This window comes from Ctenocephalides felis, unplaced genomic scaffold (genome assembly GCF_003426905.1).
Source record: "Ctenocephalides felis isolate EL2017-DRISC unplaced genomic scaffold, ASM342690v1 CF-g0.4_SCAFFOLD_03572, whole genome shotgun sequence".
In the NCBI taxonomy this organism is placed as follows: Eukaryota; Metazoa; Arthropoda; class Insecta; order Siphonaptera; family Pulicidae; genus Ctenocephalides; species Ctenocephalides felis.
This window is the reverse complement of record NW_020539726.1, coordinates 25,886,422-25,904,011: the sequence shown is the minus strand read 5'-3', so window position 1 is coordinate 25,904,011 and position 17,590 is coordinate 25,886,422. Positions and strand designations below refer to the sequence as shown.

Genomic DNA, 17,590 nt, shown 5'->3' with positions numbered 1-17,590 from the left:
CTCCGCCCCCTTGCACAGGTAAATCACTTGTTACCTGTGGTGAGAGATTTCGATGCTCGGAGTCTTCAGACCTCAGACTTCGGCGCTCTCTTCATACGGCCGTGGGCTGTGCTTGGCGATGCATGTGCTCGTAGTAATCCGTAGTGTTGAATAGATATTTTACGTGTTAAAAAATCGAAAAAATTATAAAAAAATTGTTTTGTTGTTTATTTGGATTCCCAGATCACGCGGATGAATTTTGTGATTTTTTTGGTGTTTTTTGTGGATTTTTTGAACCGGCAAAAGACTGTCGTGTGGTGATTTGAAAATTTGGACCAAGTGCGTGACAAAGTGTTGAAAACTGATAAATTCAATTTTATCCACCTGTGTCTATTACCCCCAGTGTGACCAAAATATTTCTTTTATTATTCCATCGAGTTTTCGTAATAAATTAGTACAAATTAACAACTTTGTACTAACAGTTCGACCACACAGCGTGCTCTGATTGAGAAGTTCAAATTTCGAACTTTAATGAATGTTAATGACTTTTACAAACTGTTTTTAAATTAGTTGGACTAATAATTAAACGTGTCAATAATAACAGTGTTATATTGGATGTTTTCTGTGGCAAACTTATGGATTTAGTGAATAGTAAATATAAAATGTGCAAGAAATTTGATTAGCAGATTAACTTGACTTACGTGACTCCCAGAATAAAAGATTACTATATAAAAATATATAGTCGCTGCTAGATATTTGGACTGTTCAAGGTAAGAATTTATTTTTTATATAATTATTAGTGATCCGAATTTCTGAACAAAATTAAATTTGACAGTGTAAAATTTGACGTTGATAAAAGAAACAATAAATCATTCTAAATAATTTTTATTTCTTTTAAATTACCTTTTAATGAAGCAAAAATGAATCTGAGAATAAACCGTGTCTATATTTTGATATCTCCCATATCACCATCTCTAAATATGAAATTACAAAGTTTTGCTATTAAGAAAATGATAAGAAATTATTTAAAACTGATTTAATTCAACTAAAAAGTTTTTAACTAAAATACAGTGTTATATATAAATAAGAGTACAATGTTCGAAAACAGTGTAGACCAAAGTGAAATTTGTTTGTCTGAAGTAGAAACTCAAGACATTCTAAAAAAGTTATAAATTTCATCCAATATTGAAAATCCATAAAACTTGTGGCAAAATTATAATATAAAATTTTGTTTTGACGCTTTTCAAAAAAAATTTGTTTAAATATTTTACTCCTTAATTATTATATGTGGAACTTATAAAAAAATGAATAAAAATTTTTTTCAATAAGACCAAGTTGTTTTGAGCAAACTTTCTTAAAATTTCTCAAGTATTGTCATCTATAAATTTACTCAATATATCGAACATTTTATTATCGATCACCAAGTAAAATTAAATTTTCGTCTTGCATTCCGCAATCAAATGCTATGTGGAAAATCAAGAATGGAATGCGAAATTGTGATTTTGTAATACGCGCTATAGATAATTACCAATACGTGATTCGAATCGTAGAAACAGCTATTTATTAGGAGCAGAAAATTATTAATAACATAATAATGAAGTATTCTGACGATTTACTGAAAACCTAAGATTTTTTCAAAAATTGAATTAAAACTGCAGTGTATGTATTCGGCGGGTTTAGTTTCTATCGGGAGTTGAAGTCTCTGGAAAAGCTTCATATAAATAAACGGTACTTCTTAAGAATTTTTTTTCACTAAAATAAATTTGATATTTTGCTATTAATTGTGATATTAAAATAATTATATTAACAAATTTGTGATAATAAAATAGCATATAATATTGCATTAACTGCAATATGCGATTATGCATTATGCGATTATCGATTTTTATAATAACAATCACATTTTCTGATTCAGGTGTCACTAAAAATGTAGTAAAATAATTTGATAAAAAAGGTGTAATTAAATGTTGAATATTTAATTCTATTAGAAAATAATGTAACAATATGAGAGTCTAAAATACGATTATAAAACATTAGTTACTTGCAAGATTACTTTTTAATCTTGACTTTAAATCTCTAAAAATACCTCCTGTTATTAAAAGTATCATCAAGCGCGAAATTAAAAATAAAAAAATAGCTTAATATCGATATCTTACATATCACAAAAAAATATTATACAAAAAAGTATTTAACACAATAGTCAATAATAAATATATTGATGATTATAAAAAAATCATTATTAATTTAAATGTTAAAAATTATTTATAATCTTGTATATTGTGTAATATTGAAGATAGAGATATTGTTAAAAATTCATGCAAAATTCAATACAATAGTAACAAAAATCGTAACACAAAAAATCAGATTTATTATTAACCTACTGTCGTAATATAATAGAGTAAAATTTTTCGCCCTTAAAATTCTTCCGATTGTAGTTTCTCCATTTGAATGAAAGTGTTGAATTTAAATGATATAAATTTTTAAAGCGTATGTTATTGCTGCATTATTGATTGTAGTGGGGAACAAATAATATGAAAATCAAATTTATTAAACAACTATCGTAATATTATAAAATTATTGCTCTAACACATAAGTTTTGGTACATAAAATTTTACGGGTTGTATTTTTTTTTATTATATGTAAGCGTAGAAATTAAATGTGATTCATAAATAATTTGCCAAGTGTATTTCTTGGTTTCAATATGGAACGTACTATATTAAAAAAAAGCATAACACAAAAATCACATTTGTAAGGGAACTATAATATTCGAAATGTTTAAGAACTAAAACTATTTAGTATAAATTTTAGTCCATAAATTCACCAGTCGTAGTTACTTAATGTTGAATTTAAGTAATGTTTAATCTACATTTTAAATGTATTTTGTGCTAATATTGAGATATGGTATAAATTTATTTTTTGCTGTAAGAAGTTTGAGCCCAACAGCCTATAGGACGTAAGATTCTGACTGGTGTTAAAAAATGATAAAAAAATTATTTTCAAAGCCAATTTTAATCAGTATGAAGATATTATATTATTATGCGCATATTGTATGGCTAGATTAGATAAAAAATTATGTAAAAACTAATTATTGCGATGATTGTAGGTGTGCTCCAACCATAAATCTTCTAATCCTTATCTCCGTTTCAGCAACTTTAAAATCGATATTTCTCATCCCGTATCAGCAATAAAAGTCTAGTTAGGCAAATATTAGCTCAAACGACAAATAAACAAAGCAGATCGTGGGATAATTTCATCTTATCTATATTTCATTGTTTACAAAATCTACAAGTGTTACATATCGCTCGCACATCAAAAGCGCGGACCTCATACAACACACTTCTTGTAGGTTGTTACTCGTGTTGCTCATGTTGCTCTGGGTACATTATCTTAGGAGATAATTTACAATTTACAAGGTACGATGATATTTTTGTGTAAATAACGGGTAAATGTCACATTGGTATTGTCACATTTGTGAAAATATGATTTTTGGATGATTTAATATTTATACAATTTATTGCTCAAAACTACACAAAACATGTTTTAGAAATTAGTCCTAATAGATAAATTGAAAAGCTATCTTGTTTTTAGTTAAATAGTATTAAATTTGCAGAATAATAGACAAATGTTTCAAAAATAAGTAAAAAACCAAGACTAATATTTATCAAATCATTTAATCATTAAAAATTTATCTGTACTGATAATTTAATTTTTATCTAATTCATTGTTTAAAAAACATACAACATTGATAATAGTTGTAATAATATAGTCTTTTGAAGACTAAAATTGGAAGCTAAAAATATTAATTAAAAATAATAATTATATGCGTTTTACGTTTGCTATTTCTATATGCTTCAAAAATTTATTATTAACAAAAAAACCTAAAATTAATAATTTTATCGTTGAAAAGCATTTAGAAATATAAAATTTGTCCTAACAGTAGAATCTATCTTTATATTTATTTATATTTATATTTTAGATGTATTATTTAGATATACAATTCAAAATTTTCAAAAATAACGAAACAACCAATATATAAAATACAAATGAAGAAATGCTAAAATAATTTTGTGTCTTGATTTTATGAAACTTGATATATCGTTAGTTTTAACAGAAGCTATAAGATTTTACATTAGTTGAAAATATAATGAATATTTGTTACAAAAAATATATTATATTAATAATAAAAATAATAATAATGATCGTCTAACAATTTAATCATTTAAAATTGATCTGAATTAGTAACTAATTTGTCTAATGCATTGTTGAAAAAAGTGCAATAGTCAGATATTTTAGATGTTTGTTCTACTAATTGAATTTATTACAATTTTCATATTTCTCCTAGAATTGCTAACTATAAAAATTTATATTTCCTAAATTATATTAAATATACGCTAAAAACGTAAAGCATATTATTCATCTTGTAATATAAAACTACAAATATCAAATAGTATCTATGAATTAATGTGCAATATAATTTTTTTTAGTAAAGTACTAATGATAATTTCTTATTATTTGAAACAAAAATGAGCATATTTGTCTTATTTTATTAAAATCCGCTTAAAAAACTGTTTAAATGTGTTTAAGATTCGTTTTAAGACCCATTGCGCCATCTCTGAAGCAGCGGCAAAAACATTAAATATATATATATATATATATATATATAATTCTGACAAAAATATATTTATAAACCAGATATATAATTAATTGTATGAATCTATGACTTAATTTTTTTTTAAAAATATTTAAGATTATTAAATGAAGCTCTATTTGATTTGATCACATGCCCTATTAGTATTTCAAATAAAAAGTTATAAAGAAATATATAGATACACATTTTTGGATCTTGCAAGTCCGAACAAGTGCTAACATATGTGTAAAGAATATCCTTCAAATAATAGTTATGTTAATAAATACAAATTTTAATAACTAATAAATACAAGTTCAGAACAGATTCTAAAAGAAATCTTGTTGCTTTTAAGAATTACAAAATAGTTTCCAATAAGAATAAATATTTCAAATGTATTCCGAAATTATATCAAGAACGACCTTCAAATAAATGTGGAGTAAACAAAATTAATAACATATCAAATTTACTATTTCTAAAGAACAGATTGTACATACCCACTTAAATCTATTATTTATGATGAAATTCAGAAAAATCACCAAGTCATCACCCAATTTTATTCTTGGGCGCACAATCCTTGTAGAAATAGAAATATATCATGCACAAACGAGCCGATTTAATTTTATGAAATATTTTATTGGGAAAATTATAAATTAAATATTTTTGTATCACGAAAACAAGAACGTGTGATAGTTGATTGATCATATATAAAATTTGACGACATAAAAATATTTGAGCCTAAAATAAGATGATAAAAATTTGCTGGTAAATAAATGTTGGATTTTATAAAAAAAATAAAAAAATAGTTAGACATATAAAAAGCAATAATTTAAAACAATTATTAACAGAAAATATAACACAAAAAATTAGACTTATTGGATAAATTTCTAAGTACCTACTATTATGAATTTTTTTGACTTTTAATGTAATAGGAAACTTCAACATTACAAATGTATCTAGAAATTCATATAGTATATAAGACGGTTTGAAAATAATATACGAATAGATATATCCCATTTATGAAAATTATTCTATGTCCAATAATAAATATATCAAATTTTAATGAAATTTTCCTTTCACAATTTTGCCTACGCCCACAGATCTCCGAACCCACGACTTTCTTCCATTTCTTAGCAACTAAATTGAAAATTGATTTCGTTATAAGTATATAAACGCTATCCAGAAGTAATAATTTTGTGCAGATTTCACATCGAATAGATAAGTTCGGAGATGAAAGAAGGAAACCACGTACATATTACTACTACTCATATAATTATAATGAAAATATATTTATAGAGAAGGAGCCTGAAAATATAGTATTCATAAAGTATCGTTAATTTCACTAACTTATATTTAAAAACTAAAGAATAGTTGGATATAAAATAGTTTCATAAACCATTATCTTATATGCTATAAAATTATCTTATACCTACACTTTTCATTAAAAGAACTTTTAACATGAGCTTACACCTTTGTCCCTTTCAAGTTATTTTCTTTTATTTTTGTACCTATAAAAGGTATCATATAAAGCACTAATTTTTATTCATAAATTCAAACATACAATTACCATTATGATAATATCTGAATAGCTTTGTTAGGTTAATTAAATTTTGTTTTACATCTTATCAAAACTATGAATTTTTAAACTAAATCTGATTTTTCTGAAGTTAGATTGTTGTATAAAAAATATTAGCTTGGTTTTAAAACTATATCATAAAGATCTTAATCAACAAAATATGATTGCACCATAAATATTTTTATATATAGATGATTTTTTATTATTAATTATCTATACAAATTTAGCAAATTTGTGTAACTTATTAGCATGTTTTCATTTTCTTGTTTGAGCATTTCTTTCCACCAGCTCTCCCACTATTATGCATATTGGCAATTTGCAAACTCCCCACTGAAATTAACCAGTATGATTTTTATTTATCACCTTCATAAATTTGCATTAAGCGTCGATATACCGATTTCTAGTTCGTCGAAGAAGAAAACGATTTTCTAACTTTGTGAGCTTAGTTGACTTGTTAGCAGTGATGTCGCAAAAGTAGAAAAATTTAATTAAAAATTTATAAATTCATTTTATATAAAAAAAATAGGTATTAAAATCAAAATTGATGGTAGATGTATATAATACTGCATAACAATCAAATAGAATTTTGATAGTTTTTAGTACCATTTTATATGAAAAACGCAACGTAAAATAGCCTTGCCATAACATTTTGTCTATTTCACGGTAGAATTGGACCATTACATTGGTGGCATGTATCTAAAACGCCGACTGCATAGCAACCACATAGAATTTTGATAGCTTTAAGTACCATTTTACATGAAAAAACGGAACGTAAAATAGCCTTGCCATAACATTTGGTCTATTTCATGGTAGAATAGGACCGTTGCTTGTCAATGACGAATATACTCGTCATTAACTCGATTCGGACAACAAAAACAGTTAGTACCATTTGATGTGAACGCCACAGTTATTGTCCACAATAATTCAATAAATAAGATAGCCTTGCTATAACATTTTGTCTATTTCGCGGTAGAATTGGACCATGACATTGGTGGCATGTATCTAAAACGCCTGACTGCATAGCAACCACATAGAAATTTGATAGCTTTCAGTACCATTTTATATGAAAAGCGAAACGTAAAATAGCCTTGCCATAACATTTTGTCTATTTCATGGTAGAATTGGACTATTACCTTATCAATGACAAATATACTCATCATGAGCTCAATTCAGACAACAAAAACTGTGAGTACCATTTGAGGTGAGCATCATTGTTATTTTTCACCATTATTTAAATGAATTATGAAGTTCCATATATTTCGGAGGATTTCTTTAAATATTTTCGATTATCTCCAACCTCCACTGTTACAAGTGAACTTTCAACGCGCCAACTTCCACTTTTGACATTTGATTCGTATTGGAATAGCCGTCCAGTAGTCGACAACTGGCTTAACAGTCATATTGCGAAGATCGCGAAACTCGATGGCTATATTTTATGCTAATAAATATGAGAATAAACTATGAACTTATTAAATATATGAATAATCAGCTGTGTGTATATTGAATATGGAGAATCTCCGATCTCCGAGAATCGGCAGACACGCATATGCAACGAGATATTTCTGGTTGCCACAAATCACTTACGGATTTTCTAGCACCCGCAGGAGGCAATAGTAGGAGAGCTAGGAGGCAAAATAATTTTAGAAATTCTTAAACATTTGTTTTTTATTAAAAATTTAATACTAGGCGTTGAACCCTCCATGGGCCCGCGTAACTTTTAAGTCATATTTAAACATTTTTGACTTTTGCCAAATAATTTTGGTTTTTCTTCGAAATATGACACACAAATCTTAATCCTATAACTTTGCTAAGACAACCGATTCCAATATTTATTAACTTCGCTAAAATTTTCAATCTAAAATAACATTTTTATATATAGAAGTGCGTTATAGGTTGCTGTAACTTGAAAGACATATGATTTACTAATATCAAAAATTGTATAAAAAGAGTTTTTGTTTTTTGTTTAAATTTATAAGTTAAAAATTAACATTTTTTTTCCCTAGTTTATTTTTTAGGAAGTGAAATGAAAAATCAAGCTATAGAGTGTTAAAATATAATATTCGTGATCTTTATCTATACTATAGAATTTTTCCCAGTTTATTTAAAATAAAAGGTTGAATTTAATAAATATTAATAAAATTATTATCAACATTGACTAATTTTATAATATCTATATAGTCATTAATTTGATAAATTAGTATCTTTTCTTTATGGGAAAGTTTGAAGTTCTTTAGACTAAGCTCATTTGTACTGGATTAAAAAATTAATATTGAATTGAATTATCATTAAAATATAATATTAGCGATTTTTTAAATTAATTCACATATAACTCAAAATGTAAAAATCATTAAACAATGTAAATAAAGCCTAATTTCTAACATTTATACTATTATAAACATTTACAAATTAGTAATTTTGTAAAAGTAATTAGCAATTGTAAGTAAATTTTATAAAAAATTAAAGTCATTTTTGAAATCTTAATATAAAATTTGTATTTGAAATATATTTAACAAATTTTAGAAAATAAATTAACAAGACAATTGTAAAAAATAGTATAAAAAAATATTCAAAATTTACTATTAACTACTTCAAAATTTAGTGCATTTTTTAGTTTTTTTTACTGTTTTACTAAAATCATGCTTAAATAATATAATTACTTCTCTTATTTTTATGTTTCCTGATGCATCTAATAACAGTTATCGTGATTGACAAATATACTCGTCATAGCAAAGTGGCAGAAATTTGAGAAATGACAAGTATATTCGTCATGCCCATAAAAGAGTGATCATTAGCTGTTTGAATTTAAAAAAATTGAAATTCTCAAAATATCATCAGAAAAATCAAATCGTTCGGAATTTTTTGATGACTGTATAAAATAAATAGCTATAAGTGGTAATTTACTCAAAATATGAAAAAAAAATAAACATACTTAATAATTATTTAGATCTAGCTAATTGAATAACATTCTCTACCGATTATTTTAAAAATAATTTTTGCTTTTCATTAAAAAAAACCCTTCTGTAGTTCTTACATTTACATGTATATACTTTTATTGAATTTAATAATATAGAATTAAAAATTTATATTTTATGCTTATATTAACAAAGAACAACATTTTTCAATTTTGTAAAATAAAGCCATATATTTTGTTCGATATCTTGACGGTGCAACTTACTCTGTAATTGAGGAATATACTCGTCATAGGCTCGATTTAGTTGACACACAGGTTAAATTCTTTTTTTTAAATAAAGATGTATATAATATAAGAATATAAGAAAAGAATATAAGAATATAAGAAAATTATATTTGTGTAGAGTGTATATCAGTTCTCCGTCTATTAAATCGTAATTTATTATGAATATCGATGATTAACGCAACACGGCGCCTTATTTTAAATTTATGCTAATATTTTATACGCTAGTAAAGACTTAGCTACGTATTAAACATATATTGGTATTTATTTATTACTCGAATCCGTAATTTTTTCTATAGGATGTTTGCGCGATTTCACACTGCATTTATATCAATAAATCAAAGAAAAAATACTGCAGCTCGGCAGACGATAATTTATACAGTATAAACATTGACTTTTTTAAAATATATTCGTGTTTGATAAATAAATTAATTAGCATGTGATCTCAAGGAGATTACCAAGCTCGGAACGGAGAATTTATTAATGGTAACTGATAATGAGTTGATAGATAATTCAAGTCGAATTAAATGTAGTATAATGAGAAAATTGTAAATAATGTGGAAAGATAACCTATAGAGGAGGAATATGTTGTTCTTGAAGGCTTTGGTGTAAATTTATGTTTTAGAGTGTTTACAACCTTCTGCTGCAAGTCCAACTTTTTAATGGTATCATATATTATTTTCAAAAATATTTCTAAGATTAATGAAGATTGCTTATTCGTGCAGGAATAGAGTGGTCAAATCAACGTCTTCAATTTTTTTTTTTGAACAGCAATCAAAACTCATCAGTTTTATGAGCTTTTGTGTTAACCCTTCTTTTTAACAACTTTGTTTTTTAGAAGATCTAAGGTTGACCTAGTTGTAAGTGGCATTTTACCTTATGGCAAGTTGCACCGGTTGCCGTCAGACTTGACACAAATCCTACTGATTCTTATCATCATACACTTATTTCGATCCGAATTTTGCACGCTTTTAATATCGAAAATTCCGTTCGTTTTCCTATCAATGATACCTACAAATTGATGGTTTTCGATCGATGATGATAGATCGAGGAAAGCAAACATCGTGTCACGCTCGAGTGGGTTTTTCATTTGATTTTTACGCTTTTAACACCATTTTAAACCTGACCGTACAATCCCTATGCGTTGTTTAACTTAAACACATAATATCATATATTATTTATGACATTTACCATTATCTGCAATTACTATCTGGATCTTGATGCGATTACTCCCACGCCGTAATTGCTATGTAACTCTAAACCCAAAGCAAAGGAGGAATACTACTAAAGCAAACATTGGAACTCTTGTATATCGAGATATAAGAGAAATAGTAATAATGACTTCATTATTATTATAATCGGTACAGAGATTTATTATCTTCTCATAACTTTAAGTTTTGGATAGAAATAAATAATACAAATCCTGATACTACAATGAAAAAGCACAAATTTGTTCTAATTCAACTTTAAGAGCTGAAATTTATTCTTTGTTTTCCAAACATTAATAATTTTTTATTTTAGCAATTAAAATTAAAATGTCGTATAAGCTGTTATACTGACTTTTCAACGTGGCTTTTCATAGATGGCAACGCAAACGTTTATCCTATTCCTATCTAATGAATTTATTATTACTATTTCTGAAAAAATGATGATTTTTCTAATTGTTGCAGCAATGTCAAGAAAAGGCTATTTTCAATTGAATACTTATAGCTATTTACATTTTTGAATGTAAACCAATGTCACTACTGCTTGACATAAGGCTGCCCAAGGCGGGTATCGAAATTTAAAATTCCATGAATTCTCAGCATTAATTCACAAGAAATCCCTTAATTATTTGACACAAAAAAATAATACACATTTAATTTCATTGCAATGTTATATAAAAGCTGAGAATTGTTCTTTGGTTCCTCTACAACTTATAATATGCAAATTTAAATATATAAATTTATAAGCATAATTTTTATGTTTTTAATAAAAAAAATCGTCATCAGTATTAGATATATTCTAGTTGCATATCTTTCCAAGAAAAAGACCTAGTTAAAAAGAGATTTTATCACAACTACTAGTAAAACTTTTAAGTTCTGAAAAATATTTTTTTCAGAACACTTTTATTTACAAATTAATGAGTAGATTAGAGGTGTTAGATTGAACTTCGACTAAAATTTATGCATAATATATATTACATTAAATATTCAGAATTTTTCATAGTCTTTTCAGAATATTATACAAGCTTTGACATTAAAATGCAGTTTTATGTCTTAAAATGGTTTGACTTTAGCCTGTATATTGAACGAAAGGTAAAACGATGAAAAAAAATCTTTATAAAATTGTATAGCGTATGTATGTACATTTAGGTATATTTATATACGTACATATATACATTATAAATTATAAATATTTCCATAGTTGAGATACTTCTCTTCCAGATCGGAGTAAAGTACAGTCACGAAGTTATTTGAAATAAAATGATTTAGAAAGGTTTACTGAATCGTGAAAATATGCATTTGTTCTGCACAATGAGATTTATGTAATGTTGGATAGGATTATAATAATTTGATTAACAATTCATAAGAGTAATTTGTTAAATAAACTACATATTTCATAAATAATAATAATAATAGAAGAAATATTATGGACATTTGAATATAAATATCTTGAATGGTGTTTTATGTGTTGTAATTGGTATCATTGGAATTGCATTAACTTTTGCTAAAGGATGATAAAAAATAATTTCAAGCTTAATGATTCTTATATGATCATAGGACACATGTGAATTAATATTCTCAAAATCATTATATATTTCGCCTTATTTCTAATTTAAGCATAATTGGTTTAAACAACAAATTACTTCACACAGACACAATTATTTACTCCAAAACAACTTTCCAAATTTCGTATCTCGACTTAAATTAGAAAATCATAAAAAGATCACAGCTTTGTTTTACTTTGTGTAAAACCCTATTTAAGTCCATGTACGGTCACATCAATTTTAAAATAACGTTTTCTAAACTGTGACAGATAATTCATTACAACAATTTTTCAACACCGTTGTGAATAAAAACACATGAGCCAGATTATTTTCTCACAATTCCGTAATTAACTGACTCAGTTGACAATAGGCTAAAATCCGAAAGAAAATTAGGAGGCCTCTATTATAACGGAGACGAGATAAATAAATATGATTACGGTTGATGTGAACAAGCAAAATTGTTGTTTCGATATTATCAACGTGAAAATTATGATTTCACCAGCACGAGAAAAAAACACAGTCTTTTTCAGACTCAATTCTTTTGGTATTTTTTTGGTTCCAAGTGAAAATAGGCCTTTTCTGGCATTCCTGCAACAAATTCAATAATAAGTCAACCATTGGGGTTGTGGAAACTTCTAATGTGTCGAAAACTAATCCCCATCAGTAGGAATCGATTGCTTTTTTAATCATTCTGATCGGTTGAGCGGTTCTCCCAAAAACGTCGACAAAAAATTGTATCCACACACACACATACACAAACACATACATCCACTTTTTCTAAGGTATGCCAAAATATTTAGAAACCTTTGAAACGTAAAGATATATAAACATTTTTATTTTCGATTTTTTTGCGATTACTAGAACTTGCCCTACGGGAACATAAAAATGCATTTTTGTTCATATTACTTTCATTACTAATGAGCATATTTATATTACCATTATTAACTATATGGATATTAATGACATAATTTAACGCATTAACAAAATCCATTCAAATGGTAAAAGTAGATAGACCTTTATCCAGATCATTTATTATTCACAAAAATCCGGTTCCCATTAAAATTGAATTAATTAAAAATAAACACATTAAATTCATTAATCACAAATCAAATTCAAATAAATATGAATCACCTCACTTTATTGACCGATCAGTCTGTATATTTTCATAATGCAACCGCAAATTTGCAAGTTGATGTCACAAGAATTTTTACGTATTATTAATGCTATAAATAAAGTAATAAATACGCAAAATATAAAAAAATAACAAAGTAGTAATGCTTATTTTAATATGCACAATCATTTCGATGAAATCTATAATTAAAGTTCTCGTGACTCTGATCGGGTTTTAAATCCTGGATGTAAAGGTCAGATATATATATATATATATATATATATATATATATTTATTATAATTATCATTTACTGCGTGAACTTCAAAATATTTATTTTCTGATACACTTCTCTGAATAACCACACTTGTCCATTATCCAGATGAACACCTGTGTTAGTCACGGTTTATATTAAGACAAATTATTTATGCCAATAATAGTTCGTGGTATATGCATAATTAAGAATTACTCAATAATTCTTGACCAACTCGAGATACTCGAGATACTCTCAATGGCGATCATTTTAATTCCATTTATTAGTGATGTCACCCGGATTTGAACTGAAGCATATTGTGGGAAATTCAGATTGCTAGGCAAACATTACATCACTAGTTTATCTACACTGGATAATATATATGGCAGAATATTAATTAGCAAATTATGTACGAGTTAATGGATATAAACAATGATGGATAAATATAGAGATGCGCTTTTTTATTTGTAGATGAGGTTTTACTAAATCGTACCAGAAGGATCGATAAAATCGCTGGCAATGGAATGATCTTAAAAATTATAATTTGTTATTTTACAAATTGTCTGAGGTTGACAAATATGCTCGTTATAGTGCTTATGCATACTTTTATGTTTTGACGTGAATAATCGTCATGCGTTTAAAACTGTGTCTACTTGGTGAAATTGATAATTTGGTAAAAAAACAATATATTTTGTATTGCTAAATTGGTTAGAATATTTTGAGGCTATATCAGTTTGAAAGAAGTTATTGTAACTAGCATTTTACCTCAAGAAAAATTACATGATCTTCCCGAAATATAGCAAAAACTCAATCAATTTTCTACTGCTTATTTTAAAAATCTAATTATTTCACCTATTTTTTGGCAAATAGGTGTGAAGTTTTTCTAAAAAAACGATAATTGATTTTTTACTAAATTTTTGTAGTATATCCAAATACCAGATTAACACCTATCATGGGCACCAGAAATCCAAATCCGAACAACAACATCTAATTTTAACCGAAAATTCAAACCTTTTTCACACGTCACAAGTGTTTGAGTACAAATAAAACCGAAAATAAAGAAACATGTGAAGTCTATAAAGCTGTTCTCGCCTTAAATCAACATAATAAATAATAAAATAATCCATTCAAATATCAACATGCACAAGAGAGCAAATAAAAGAGAACTCGAGGTGTTAATAAGTCGCCAAAAAATTAGCGCTATTGTGAGTCCCATAACAGTGCTAAAAGTACATATACGAGAAAATATAACACACATGCTGAAAAGTGTGAATTGATAAATCATTAGGACTGATTTTTTAAATACACTTCGAGTTTTGGATAAACCGAAGTGGGTATTGAACCAATTTAGTCAAAATTTTTCAAATATTTGAGTCAAGTGTAACAAATATGTTATAAATATTTTTTACCAAAAACTAACAAGGTTAATTAAAATCTTAATGTTTATAACTTCCCGTAATGATTTTTTATATTTTCAAGGGATTCCGAACATTTGACATACTTTAGAAAAATGTGTGTGCGTGTATGTGTGTGCGGATACAATTTTTCATCCATAATTTGTAAACACGAATCAACCGACAGAATTAAAAAAACATTTGATTCGAATTGATGAATATACGTGCTAATTAGATTTTGTAAAAGGCAGGTTAACCCTTCAAAGGTACGGGACAAAAAGTGCAAAAAATGGCAATTCAGTTTTTGAGAGAACGGAAAGTCCAATATGAATAAGTCAAAAAACATTCTATTCGTAATGTTGCGGAGACGTAATGATGAGTTTTTGCCAAAGATAGGTCTTAAAAATATGAGATGAGGTCGTTCATCCTAATTCATGTAAATATATATAAACGCCGTTGTGCTAATTGGCAGCAGTTCGCATATGGATTTGCATTTTTTTTTGTATTAAATAATTATTAACATTTATTCCCGTAATGTTCACCATCAAAAAGTAATAAATTTAAAAAATCAATATTCCAAAATTTAAAAAAAAATACCGAATAGAAATCAGATCATTTTATTACTCGTTTTTCACACGACTTGAGAAGCCGGTTTGTGCATATTGATTTTGACACTTTCGGTGTCGGAGATTTTGTCTAGTTTTTGCCGACAAAAAACCTATTGACAAAATATTTTAACGAGATCAGTGTCTTAAAAACCTATTGACAAAATATTTTAACGAGATCAGTGTCACTGTCAACGCATCCGAATAGAATTAGATTGTTGCTCTGATAATCATTTTTGTAAATTATAAATTCATTTTAGCAATTAGAATGGAGATCGATCAGTAATTAATTAGATAATAGATATTGTAAATGAAAGACTTGTGCAAATCATTATGTTACTCTATCTATTATTCTTATAATATTTTCTCATCGGTCCAGAATTTATCTTAATTCGATCTGTCTCAGACTTCCTGAAGCGAATTGAAATTAAATATATTTGGCAATAAAATGCACGATTTTAAAAGTGTATTTTCTCATGGCTAATGCGTTCACTTGAGCATAATTAGTAGAAAACCTTGCACGACTATCGCAAAACAAGAAAAATGATTTTTACATACGAAATATTTTGTTTGTAAGTATCTCTCATAGATTACTAATGATTGTAACCTTGATTTTTGTCAAACGAATTATAATTTTAGAGTAATAAGTGCATAGTTATGTAAATGGAAAGATAATCGTAATAGACACTCAATCTTGTAATTTTAGATTTGTATTCACAAGAAGTTGATAAAAATAAAAGACCAAATGGAATTCGGGAGAGTGACTGCCTCCTTGCATTTTTAAAAATTTTGCAATTGCCTTATTGGAAATGTAAATTAAGGAAGATTTGATTGCTTGTCTAGGTTATCAACGAATATTGGTCTAACTAGTTAAAAGCAAAGTGTATCTAAATATCGACTCTCAACAATACTTTATTGAGATCTATTAATCTGGGAACTTGCTGGCGATAAAAAATTAATGAAGTCAGGCTTTTAACTGTAACATTAATTAGCATCGATTAACGCCACATCTAGAAACATCGAACATTTCAGATCAATCAATGTCCACTATGGGTAACCAGAAATGTAAATCGAAATCAGAAATCTATGGAAAAATTCAAAACACTGAGAAAAAAATCTATTACTTGGTAATTGAAATTTTTGACCTGCAAAGTTATTATTTAGTTAATTATAATAACCCAAATGCGTAATAGTAAGTAATTACCTGCGCAATATACATACACCTGGTCCATGCCTGTTCTTTATTAAAATTTCTTTCAAAAACAATTAACTTTTGGCACAGCTCAATATGATAAATTAATCTGTATCAAGACATTAATGTCTACTTATTGATGTTTAATTTATACATTAGATTTGGAAAAAACTGTATATTAATTATGGCGCCGAAACGAAATGCATTTTTTGTAATCATTTGAATATTCATGTTGATGAAAGAGAACTTATGAACTTATGGATTTCTAAATACAGATACTTTAAATTCATTAAATTAAATTAATCGATAACTATTACTGTTAGCGGAAAAATAATATTTGCATAGTACAATATACTAAAGTATATGTATACTGTATATATGTATGTGCCGATGGCACACAGACATTCAAATATATTGTTTATATATTCGAAAGTCAAAGTTTATAATATTATTAATGTCTATTATAAATTTAACAATTCCTATTGCGTTGTTATTGGCAAAATAATCGACTCCAGACTTAAATTTATTACATGTGTATGTCGAGTTGTTAAATGATCAAATGAATCATGACAGGATTAAGCTTATTCAAAACAATCTGATAAGTTACACGTGTTTATCTGTTTAGATTTATAATCGATAGTTATATAATAGATTGATTTGATAAATTATGAAATTAGCTTTAATTCAGAGTGGAAATACTCTTCTATCAAGAAAAACCGCACTGTCAATAGCAAAACATTGTTCCATTTGTCCATTTTTTCTGATCTAATTTTATTGTTCGTCCATAATTCTCTAATAAATAATATGAACGACAGGTAATATTTTTTCGCTCAGGTATAAATTTATATGGATCAAGGCCAAAACCCGTTACATCCATCACCGACGAACCCGCCGACGCTAAAAGACTAAACATCAT

General features: G+C 26.9%; 1 protein-coding gene across 1 annotated transcript in view; it reads left to right on the top strand.

Annotated features, from left to right (window-relative positions):
* Window positions 1-469: 469 nt before the first annotated feature.
* The window catches only part of LOC113388316 (knirps-related protein), a gene marked incomplete in the record, with an annotated part of 193,019 nt that continues 175,898 nt past the window's right edge, over window positions 470-17,590 (top strand). Inside the window, 1 exon segment of the mRNA XM_026625710.1 lies at window positions 470-749.